Genomic DNA, 12,260 nt, shown 5'->3' on the forward strand with positions numbered 1-12,260 from the left:
TTTTTTTTAAATAAAGGTAGTGGCTACAAATTAACAAGGTATTTTGGCCTTTGCAGTGCTTCATCCTTTGTGGTGGTGTCGAAGTGCACAACAAGGAGATTTGCAAAATGTGCTGAGCTTGCCTAATACAATGTTGAGATCGCCAAAAAGGTCGTACATCTGCGAACCATGCTATTATTTTGGTTGTTTATTGTGATAGGCAATATGTCATCAAAAAGGTTGATTTATTTTAGTATTATATGTCTAATACAAAAGTGTTGATTTATTTATTTATTTGGTTGTTTATTGCGATAGTATTACGCTATCAAGACAATTAAATTTCTTCTAATTATCACCGAACGAATTTACCAATTAGTCGGGCCGTGTTGGAAGGTGATTTTTCAATGAGCAAAAAAGTTTTGATGGTGATGATGGAAAATGCAAATAATAAAAGTAATGATCCAACTCGAAAGAGTTGTGATGTTGTTGGACCTTGGTGAGGGGAAGTGAAGAGGAAGGTGTAATGAGAGGGCCAAGACTTCAAGTGTATGGTTGGAGTTTAAAGAAATTAATCTTCCTGGATGGTTCTAGGAGAATGTATTCGATTGCAAGAGGAAGTTGGCTATAAATGCTAGCAATAGTACAACCCAATTTAAAAGGCACTTGTCAACTTGCATGAGATGAGAAAAATTTATCAAAACTCAACAATATTTCTTTCCAACCTATACAAGGAGGTAATGGGATGCTGAAATGCAAACCTGGCCTCACAAATGGCAAGTTTTGACATGGCAAAATGAGAGAAGCAGCTGCATATTGATATTGATGCATGAGCATCCTTTTTCAGTGATGGAAGAGGAAGGTTTTAATATGATGCAAAGATGTGGAATGCCTGAATGGGAAAAAGTGTCTCGGGTTACTATCAAGAAAGATTGTATGCAAGTTTATGAAACCGAAAAAAAAAAATTGAAAACATTGCTCAAGAATATTAGCAAGATAAGCTTGACAATGGATTTATGGAAGTCTAGCAATGAAAAGATCGAGTATATGGTCTTAACAGCTCATTTTTATTGATCATAATTGAGATTGCAAAAAGCGTGTTATCACATTTTTGTTCGTCTTCCACCTCCTCGCCGTGGTGTTGAGATTGCTGATTGTATCTTTAAGTGTTTGAAGGAGTGGGGAATTGAGAACAAGGTTTTTACTATCTCTCGTTGATAATGCTTCAAGCAATGATGTGGCAATCAAGATTCTTAAAAGACAAATTTCTCAAGAACTAAAAAGATTGCTTTGTGGAGGAAAGTTATTTCACGTTTCGTTGTTGTAGCACACATTCTTAATCTCATGGTGCAAGATGGTATTTCTAAAATTGAAGAAATAATTGAAGATATTCAGTGAAAGTGTAGTTTATTAATCAAAGTGAAGCAAGATTGAAGTCATTTTCTGATATTGTGTAACAACTACAATTGCCGGAGCTGAAAACTTATTCTGATTGCAAGACATGTCGAATTCAACATTTGAAATGCTATCAGTTGCAATGAAATTTAAAGATGCTTTTTACAATGTTCAAAGATCGGGAAACCTTTATCATTGTTGCCTCATGCCCCGAAGATTTGGGAAAAGGTGGAGAAAAATATGTGAGATTTTAGAAGTGTTCACGCCATCACAAAAATTATTTTTCGTAGTGATTATCCAACTTCTAATTTGTTTCCTCAATGAAGTCTATCGGGTGAAAATGTTGCTAGACAAAAGGGCGTAATGATGAAAATGACTTTATTCGAGCAATGATTGGCAAATGAAATCTAAAACTTTGATAGATATTGCTGGAATGCACTCTGCTCATGTCTCTGGGCCGCTCTTGATCCAAGATGCAAAAATGAGGGTTGTTGATTTCTACTTTTGCAAGGATGTATTCCGACAGAGAAGCAAGAGAAAATATTGCTAAAGTTCGAAGCTCTACATGAGATCTACGAAGAATATGTTCTGAATATCAACATGGCAATGAGCATAGTAGTGAAACCCAATGCATAATAATGATGATGTTGGTACTAGTAGCAAAGGTCTGGCCAAAGTTGGTCCGAATTTTCAAGTTATGTGAAATCTATTGAAAAAGCCTCCACAACAAATGATTTGGATGCATACTTAGATGAAGGTTGTTTCCATTTTTGAAGGAAACCCTGATCAATTTAATGCCTTAGAATGGTGGAAGGAAGTACTTTTTAAAATATCGTGATCTTGTCTAGAATGGCTCGTGACATACTTGTTATTCCTATCACTACGTAGTGGCTTCTGCAGGCTACTTTCATGTAGGTGGTAGAGTGATTGATACTTATCGCTCTTCATTGGCTCCAGAGAGACAAGGCAAGCATTGCTTTGTGGAGGAGATTGGTGCTCGAAATCTTCATGGAGTGAAGAAGAAAAACAAAGTGAGTTTATAACTGTTCTTGCTTTAATATAATTTTTTATTTTTCATGGTTTTTCTTGTTTTAATGTAATTTTTGCCTATTCTTTGTTCACTTTGTATATATTAGAAGGAGAAGAAACCAATTGAGATTTCACTTGACATACCTTGAACCCGCTCAAGTTTAAAATGGTAAAAGGAAGAATTATGTCTGCATGTAAGTAACATTTAAGTTTATTCATCCTTACCATCAATGATTAAAAATGATTTGTTTACTAATTTCTCATTTGTACCTTTTGTATAAGTTTGATGGAAACATTGTCAAACCCTACTTTCAAGAAATACATATTTTTGAGATAATGGATGTTGATGGTGGATTGATTGTTTTCTTATTATCTATGGACTTATTTGTTTGTTGTCAATGAATTGTATTAGCACTTGTTTATTTTCTATTTGTTTTACTTGGATTTATTAACTATGGACTTACTTGTTTTATAATTATGGACTTACTTGGACTATTTGTTGTATTTTGTTTAAGTATGAGTTCTATTTGTTTTTCACAATATTTTTGAATGTTGTTGTCTTTAGTTGATGTTGCATTTCATCAAATATGAATGTATTTGTTTATTTTTGAAAAATTATAAAATGTTATTATTCTAGTTCTTGTATTTGGTTAAGTTTGAATTGTGTTTGTTGCCTTTTAAATTTTTGAATGTAGTTATTTTTAGAATGGATGAAAAATTGATATGAAAATCAATGAAAAAATTTTTCGAGCCTCGAGCATAATTGTTTATGATCATTTTCAATCATCCTCGAAGACCGACGAGCTCGAAGTAGCTCAAATAGTGTATCGACGTCGAGCCTCGAGCTTGGCTATGTATACTCGGTTGAGTCTCGAGCCGAGCATCGTATCGACGCAATCGAGCCACCGAGCTGCATCGCTTATTACCCTGCCCGAACTCGATCGATTACACCCCTAGTTACGGGTTATCTTTTTCTCAACTCAGTTAACCCGGCGGGTCAACCGGGTCCAACTCGGTGGGTTGCAATTTTTTCTTTTAGTTTTATACGATTTTTTTTGAAAAAAGAGAACCTAACCACTTGGGCTACACTAACTTTTGCATAATATTGGGAATAGTTGAATGTTAACTTCCAATTCATTAATAACATCAACATGAATGTAAATTAAACCCATTTGAATTTTTGAATGGTGGGTAAGCAATAAAAATGAATAGTTATTTAAAAAAAAATATTTTTGTGTGTTTTAATTATCACAAATATTAAATGAAATAAAATAATAGGTACAACTAGTCCATAAACAACCAACCATTCCACTGTAAAAATTAGATTTTTGTATGCTTTAATTATTATAAATATTAAATACAAATGAAAACATGTTGACCCATAACCCGCCGGGTTAACCTGGCCCATGCCCTCTTTAGGTGTGCACATAAAGAATTTTTATTACCCTTTATAATATTTAACTGTTTTTATAGGTCAATAAATTACCGTAATATTTTTCACTTTTGTTTGCCTTTGATAAACTCTTAACAAGATGTGTTTGTCACCTATTATCGCAAAAGAAAAAAGGAAAAAAATTTGCTTTAGACTCAACCATTCAGCTGGAGAGAATGCAAATTCAAAACTATGACCATGCATGCTGTATCTTTAGACGTCTGTTTATGGATCTCTGAAAATATTATTTTGTATTACAGCTAATTATTCATTTTAACACGTGTTATTAAATTTGCTATAACTAAATATTTTTATTTAATGTTTAAGCCAATTTTGGATGAATTTGACGAAATTTTGGACATACATGAAAATCATAGTAAACATTATAAATGAGTTGTCAGTTTAACAATTGTTAAGCAATTTTATTAAGAAAAAACAATTGCTAAATAATAAAATATTTAACTTTTATATGAGCGTTAAAGATTCGACTCTCCCTCCCAATGTATAATTGAGATCAATAAAAAAACATATATGTGGGGTGGCTTATTCATATTATTAAAAAAAATATGTATATATTATAAGTAAATATGTTCATGTTAAAAATATTATAAATAGATTTGAGTTTAAAAATTATTTTTCAATTTTAATGATATTGCTTTTCATCACAAAAAAAATGACATAATTTCCAAGTCTTTTACCAACCACATAAATATTATAAAAATATTATTTTGCTAAAAACCACATGTTTCAGATAGAAAAAAAAAAAACATTTTTTTTTTGAATAATAGTCGACAAGTGTCTTTTTTATCTTGAATATAAACAGTACTGAACAGTACTCGAACCCGGATGTACAGTGTATGCACAGTATAAAAATAGTATAAAAATCTCAGGTGAACATTGCATGAACAGTACGGTAAACATTACTGTCGGGGGAGAGATTTGAATTCATGACCTCCTCCTTATACTTTGGTGTCATCCCATTGGGCTATTCAATTAAAATATATTTTTTATGAAAAAACATTTTCATAAAAAATATATTTTAATTAAAAAAACACATTATTCTATTCTGAATCTTTCCTAATCAATCAGTCTCCTAACTCTCGCTTTCTGATAAGCTCTAAAACTTAACTTTTTCCCATTTTAATATGAGAATCGATTGAAAATCAAGGGAAAAGACAAAACTTTGGACTTCACTCCCTTCCCCCACTCTGTCACAATCAAAGAATACCTAATTTTCTGATTTCAATCAAGCTATTATATTTTAAATTTTTAATTTAACTTTTTTGATAACATACAGTTAATTTAAAATTTTAATAATTGAAAAAAAATTGGCAAATCACTCAAAATGTTTTGGAAATAATAATAAAAAAAGCAATTACAAGCACAATTACGTGAGTTCAAATAAAGAGATACGTGTGTGGGAGTATGCAAAACGACAAGAAATAATTAGGTGGCTTTACAATGATTGAAGAGGAAGATGAGAAACAGAATAGAGCTCCCAATAAATAACCATCAAAAGGGATCAACCATCAATAATGCTTTTGTTAATTTGAAGTGTCAGGATCTTTGATTATGTCTACAATTAAAAAAAACTCACACTAGTACTGAAAAGAGGTTGACAGAAAATCAATGCTACTTTTGATTGTTGTAGCCAAATCTCATAAGTTTTTACAAATCCTAGGCTTTAGTGATAAAAAAATACATAATCAATTTTAATTAGAATTGAAATGAACTATAGAAGATAAGATTGTATATGCAATTATTTTTCTATTTAAATATAATTGAAAATACAACAGTTAAAGAGCATTTAAATATTTTTCGGCGAGATCTAAATTGAGCTTCAAAAAGACTAAACCTTAGTCATAAAAATTGATTTTTTAATGAGGCACAAATTATGGCTAAAATGATTTTGAATTTGTGCAACACAAGGTTGCTGCAAAAACACATGATTTATATTGTCCCTACCGTCCAAATTACTAGTGAAAACAAATGCAAGAATCAAAAAATATATTTTTAAAATATTAGTTTTAAAAATCCAAATTTATAAAAAATATTTTTACTTGAAAGTTTATGAAATACATTTTGCCCATGCAAAGCACTTTCATTTTTGATCCATTTCTCTTAACTTTCACTCTCATCCTACTCTAGTATACTCCAGAACATACTTTTTCCGTACTGTTTGTTCAAATTCAAGGACAAAAAGAAAACCAGAACTTTCTTGTGGGCTATGTCACAATTTACTTTCAATGAATTCCAAAAATAAAAGCGACAATTTGATTGGGACTTGAATGAGACTGGGTGTTGATCAAGGTATGAACAGAATGATACCACAAAATTAGCTCTTTTTTTTTTTTAAGACGATAAATGTCACTTTACAAGGAGCTGTTAAGGATAGACAGATACAATGGTATATTAATTACGGTGATTGAATGACTCTATATGCACATTATTTTAATAATACTGTTGACCCAATGATTCAATCCTATCTATTCACCATTCTTATAATATTTCACTATATCAAGTAGTGATTGTTAAATCTTAAATAGTATGGATTTTTTTTTAATAATGTGAATAAATCATCACAAACATCAAATGCTATTTCAACCATGCTATTTTTTCCCTAGGAGTTAATATTTTAACCATTTAACAATTACTAACATTGGTAAGATAGTTGTTGTCTGTCTTTCATTTGTAGTATTTTTTAATTAATAAATCATATTAGAATTACTATGTTCCATTTGTTAAGATTAAAATGGTTACCTTATGTTTGTTTGTTAGCACTCCCACATGGTGTTAGTAGGATTCTTAAGAGAAAAAAAGTGGTAAATATTTGAAATATATTAAGTGAATATAGAACCCTATTATTACTTTTATTATTATATTATTTAGGTGTTGTTTAATAATAAAGGATACTTCACTTTATCATAATATATAATATTTATTTTTATTTGTCTTTGTTGCTCAATCTACAGTGATGTTTTTAGATTTAATATAATTCAATCAGCACACAACCCTGGTAATTACAAAAACAAATAGCTGTCAAACAATAATGTATGAATATATTAAAGAAAAAAATATATGATTGTACAGAGTCAGATGGGAATCATGGGATCACATGAATAAAGGTGTATAAATTTGTGCATGAAATAGCAGTGTCCGGATGAGTGATTTGAGACCATGCTAGAGATTTGCTGGTCCCACCAGTAAAACAAATTTTTTAATATTTTTTTGAAAAGTTAGATAAATTACTACTTCCTTTGCAATTAAACCTGAAAATAACAGGAAGTATACGCCTGAAATAACATTGAAACTAATAAAAAATGTTGATGGAGGTGGTATGTTTATCCTAAGTTGTACTAGTGTATATATATAATAAATATAGAGCATGTTTTGAGTCGGCTAAACCCGTAAGATATTTTTATAAGTTTAAGACTTTTCACTTTTAAAAATTACTGTCAGATACTGAATAACGTCGCTAAAAAGTCAGAATACGCTTTTTCGTAGTCTATGAGCAGCGCTTTTTCTCAAAAAGCACCTTTTGAAACTCTTTTATTGATTGTAAGATTACTAAAATACCCATGTCCTTTTATAAAATTTCCCCACCCTTCATAGCCCTGACTTCTCCAATGTAGTTATAATTAATATAATAATAATAATTGTAATTATAATTAATATCATAATATATTAATTTATTATTATTTTTATTATTAGTGCTTTCATTATAATTAATACCAATGTCTAATAGTAACTTAATAAAAACTCAATGAATGTCTATTTTAGTAATTTGCCACTTTTAAAAGCCCTTTTAAAAATCTCCATCCAAACAACTTTACATATATAAAAGTGCTTTTGTTTTAAGCTATCCAAATATAAAATACTCAAAAGCACTTAACTTACTCTTAAAAGCACTTTTAAAAAAAGTGCTTCTACAAATTAAAAAAAAAGCTCTTTTTCCAAAAGCTAACCCAAACAAGGTCATAGACAAACCACGTAAATTACGTACATGTGTGTGAAATTATTATCTCAACAGTCAACATACTTGTGTCCTTCTCACTTTATCTTTGTTAAAATTCAAAATTACTTTTTTAGTAAATATATCAGTACCATATATAAAAGATACAGTATCAAAATATCAAAAGATCATTGCCAGATTACATTAGGTTGATCGTTTGGTTAGATAACCGATTTATTTGAGTCAAATAATTTAGCATAAATTTATTTATTTTATTAATATTATATATAATTCTAAATAAATTATTAACATTATAAAAAAATATTTATTATATTTTTCTTAAAAATAAATATTTTAATTTTAATTTATTTTATTTTTATTAATATTAATTAAATCAAACTTAATCAATTCAAATAAAAATATTTTCTCTAACAATTTAAAAAAGAAAAAAAGAAAATTAACCCGGCATCTTTATTCTAAACTAAACATACCCACAGAAACTTGGTCCATGTACTTCAAGATGGGTCAGTTGTCTTTCACAAATCACAATTGACAAAGCCTATTGGCATTGTCTGGATGTGGCTATGCGTGTCATGGACCATGGTCCTTTCAATTTCATAATACCACAATATCTTTTTTAATTGTTAGGTTGGTCCCCCTATTTGCGTTTGTCGGAGAGAGATATATATCTTGTTTGTAATTATATTAGTAAAAATAAAATAATGAAGATAAACCACAGGTAGGATTCGAAATATATGACTTTTAATTAGGAAAAATATGAAATATTAACTACTTTATTTTTGGGATATCTATTTTTTGAAATTTTTTTACTAATTTACTATATAGTGTGATTTTTTATTAATTTGAGATTTATGTTTTGAGTTTTGATATTCCAGTACACTGTAGTCTAAACTGTTAGTAAAAATGTGTCAAAATACTTGACCCTATTAATATTTGTTGATGTGGCATTATAATAGACTTGAATTTATATTTTTACCTTTATCTATATTACTAAAGTATATTCTATTTAAAAACAATTTGAACTCCATACTAAACATTATAATCTTTAGTTATTCTAAATTAAAACCTAAAGAAACAAAACCAAACCCTAATTTCATATGATGTAAATGAGATCACACATGATATAAATAAAAACTTAAAGGTAAATTCATATCTATTATTATACCATGTCAACAAGTATTAATGGGGTTAAGCATTTTGGTACTTTTTTACAAATATTTTAAACTACACTAGGCATTCTCCTCGGCTGCACATCAAAATTTTTAAAATTTTGTGAGGAGTTTTGAGGCAATATTATATATAAAATAATATAATTAAATAACTCTTACCATAGAAACTATTTTATATCTTGGATTTTAAAAGTTTTATGGACATTTATTGCAAAAATAATTAGATATAATTCATGTTTTTCAATTATTAATATTATAAGTAATATAAATAAAAACTGAAATGTTATAAAAAATTAAAATTGTTCATTGAAACGCTCTCGAAGTAGATTATACATCTACTTTAATAGTATGTATAAATATATATGGTATCTAAGCGCTAAAACTCAAACCATAAACCTCAAATTGATAAATAAGTAAACCACATGTTAGTTTAGTGAAATTTATATATATATATGGGTAAGCCACAAATAGTCAACCATGGAATTATGAGAGTTCTAGCTCTCAATTATTATTATTTTCTTAATCAAGATTAAATATAATAATTAGTATTTTGGAGCATGCTCACTAATATTTGTTTATTGCAATATAAATTGTAAAAGATGGAGAGTTGCGGAAAAAGATTTTTTTTATATTAAAGGCGGATGATAATTGAAAGATTGCCTATGTTTTGGTTTAGATTTTAAAAAATTATTTTAAATAATTTAATGACTTTTACCGAATTCGATATAAGAGTAAATTAACAGATTGTGTTTTCAGCTTAATTTTTTAAACATTATTTTACATAAATCATTATTTACTTTACTAAATTTGATATAACAGTAAAAAACCAATGACAATATATGTAAATAATGAAAATGCAAAACCTTGAGTAAATGGTTTAATGTGTACAATTTTCCGGAGTGAAATTGTTTATTTTAAAATGCAATGAGGTAAATGTGTATTTTTTTATTTTTTTATATTTTTATTTGACAAAGCTAACAAGCGACCATGAACATTTTAAAATTTTTAATTCAATCACATATTGATACTAGTTGAACTTTCTTTTTTTTACATAAAAATTAAATATTTTAATCATTTAATTTTTACGATGATGGTGCAGGTGCATTATTCTTAATATGTATTTATATTTTTTTTTACAAATTTGTGTTTTAATTACTTTTAAAAAACAATAAAATAATATTAATACTAGTTCAAGAGGGGTAAGCGTGTAAGGTAAACTCTTAATATCACAAGAAATTAAAACACACACATACAAGAGGAAGAAGACACACAAGTTGGTTACCCAGTTCGGCATAACCTTGCTTATATCTGGGGGCCAAGCCCGGAGAAATAATCCACTAAAAGAGGTAATTAATAAAGAGTACAACACTCACTTACTCGCTCAAGACATAGAATAGCCTCTTAAGATTGTTCAATGCCCACTCTCTTTAACACTCACCGAAGGGTCTCACTCGTGGCACATCCTAAATCTTCAAGCAGGATATCTTATATAGACGCACCTACGTCTATTAGATCCTCCCTCTTTTAGAATTCTCCACGATTTCTTAACTTGGACACCTTTCAAAATTAGATGTTGCAACACTACTCACCTTACTAAACATGACTGAGTTCTAGCCAGTTGCAACCGAACTTGCAACACCTTCAACCCTCCCGATTCCTTCAGTCCTCTTCGTAATAGTTGACTCGTCCCGAGCTCTTCATGCCTGCAACCGCTTCTTTCATCACGTCACTTCAGCATGTCCCCTATCCCGAGAGACGCGTCTACCGAGGCACATGCAACCATCTCACCAAAGATGGTCACCGAAGATCTCCCGATCTTCTTTACAAACTTGGTCCAAGTTTGGTCTTCTCATGTGATCTTCGTTTGAATCATAGAAATATTGTTATTAAACTTGATCTCATCTCATCCAAGTTTAGCCTTCAATATATTCAAGCATGATCTCCAATCATTCATGCTTGGATCTTCAACTCTTCAATCAAATTTTAAGTAATCTTTAATCAATCCTCCATATATGATTTGTCTCCTTAATTAGTTTCATCCATAATTAGTCTTCTTACTATCTTTTACTCCATGATGATCTTTTCTCAAAGAATAATTCCTCTCTCTGTAAAATAGATCTTTCATAAAAGGAGTTTTACCAAAGATATGATTTATCATCCCGAATCTTACAAAAGATAGATAAAATCATACCTAAGATGAAACTTACCCTTTTTTTTTATGAGATTTCATTACCTTGACTTCCTTCCAAAAATAGTTCTTTTCCAAATGATCCATTTAGAGGTATTTCTCTAATTATACTCTCCATTATGATCTTCCAAGCCTCATATTTTCATATGTCCTGTCACCAAGCTTTAGCCACATCATTATCCTAGTCACTTCACCTAGTCATCATAACCATGCCATCTTTCATTGCCATGTCATCCCTTGACTTGTCATATAATGCAAACTCAAGTCTTCAGACCTAACAATTAATAATAAACAAATTAAAAAAAAAAAAAATTTCACATATTCAACCATTCTTAGAGCGTGAGAGTTGGTAGCTTGTCCCCTTTCCAAGTCATAGATAAATGATTCAAATTTGTGGTTTATTTATACACATATATGTGGGTCGGTTCTCTAAAAACGTTCAACTGTTGGATAGATATCCAACGATTCTATTGGATGAACAACTTCTCAACAGTTGGATTGAAATCCAATAGTGCCATTTAATGAATAGTATCCAACAAGATGTTAAAAGCAGTGATACACAATGAAAAGTTGACAATACAAATTTTTAACCAAAGCCATTTTCGATCATTGTTGCTACTTCAATCTAACGGTTCTATTGAACAATAGTTTCTCAACCATTGGATTGAAATCCAACGGTACCATTGAATGAATAGTGTACAATGAGATGTTAAAAACAGTTATGTATAGTGAAAAATGGGAAGCATAATTTTTCAACTAGACCCATTTGATCATTATTGCTACAGTGCTCAGTATTTGATCCAACAATTTCATTGAATGAACAATCCTTTCATTAAATGAATAGTGTAAAGTGGATGTTAGAAACAATGACTCACAGTGAAAAATGACAAATACTGTTCTTCAACTGGTGCCGTTCAAAAATTGCTGGTACATTGCTCAACAAATCTAAACCCGTCAATCTAATTTTTGATGGCACCTCAAACTAAAAAAAATTTGGTAAAATTACCCTTTTAGTCCCTAAATAAGTACAATTCCTGCCCTTTTCATCCCTCTATTAGTTTTTGGGCCCTTTAAGTCCCTTTATTTTTTGAAATTTAG

The sequence above is a fragment of the Dioscorea cayenensis genome, chromosome 17, assembly GCF_009730915.1.
Source record: "Dioscorea cayenensis subsp. rotundata cultivar TDr96_F1 chromosome 17, TDr96_F1_v2_PseudoChromosome.rev07_lg8_w22 25.fasta, whole genome shotgun sequence".
Lineage (NCBI taxonomy): Eukaryota > Viridiplantae > Streptophyta > Magnoliopsida > Dioscoreales > Dioscoreaceae > Dioscorea > Dioscorea cayenensis.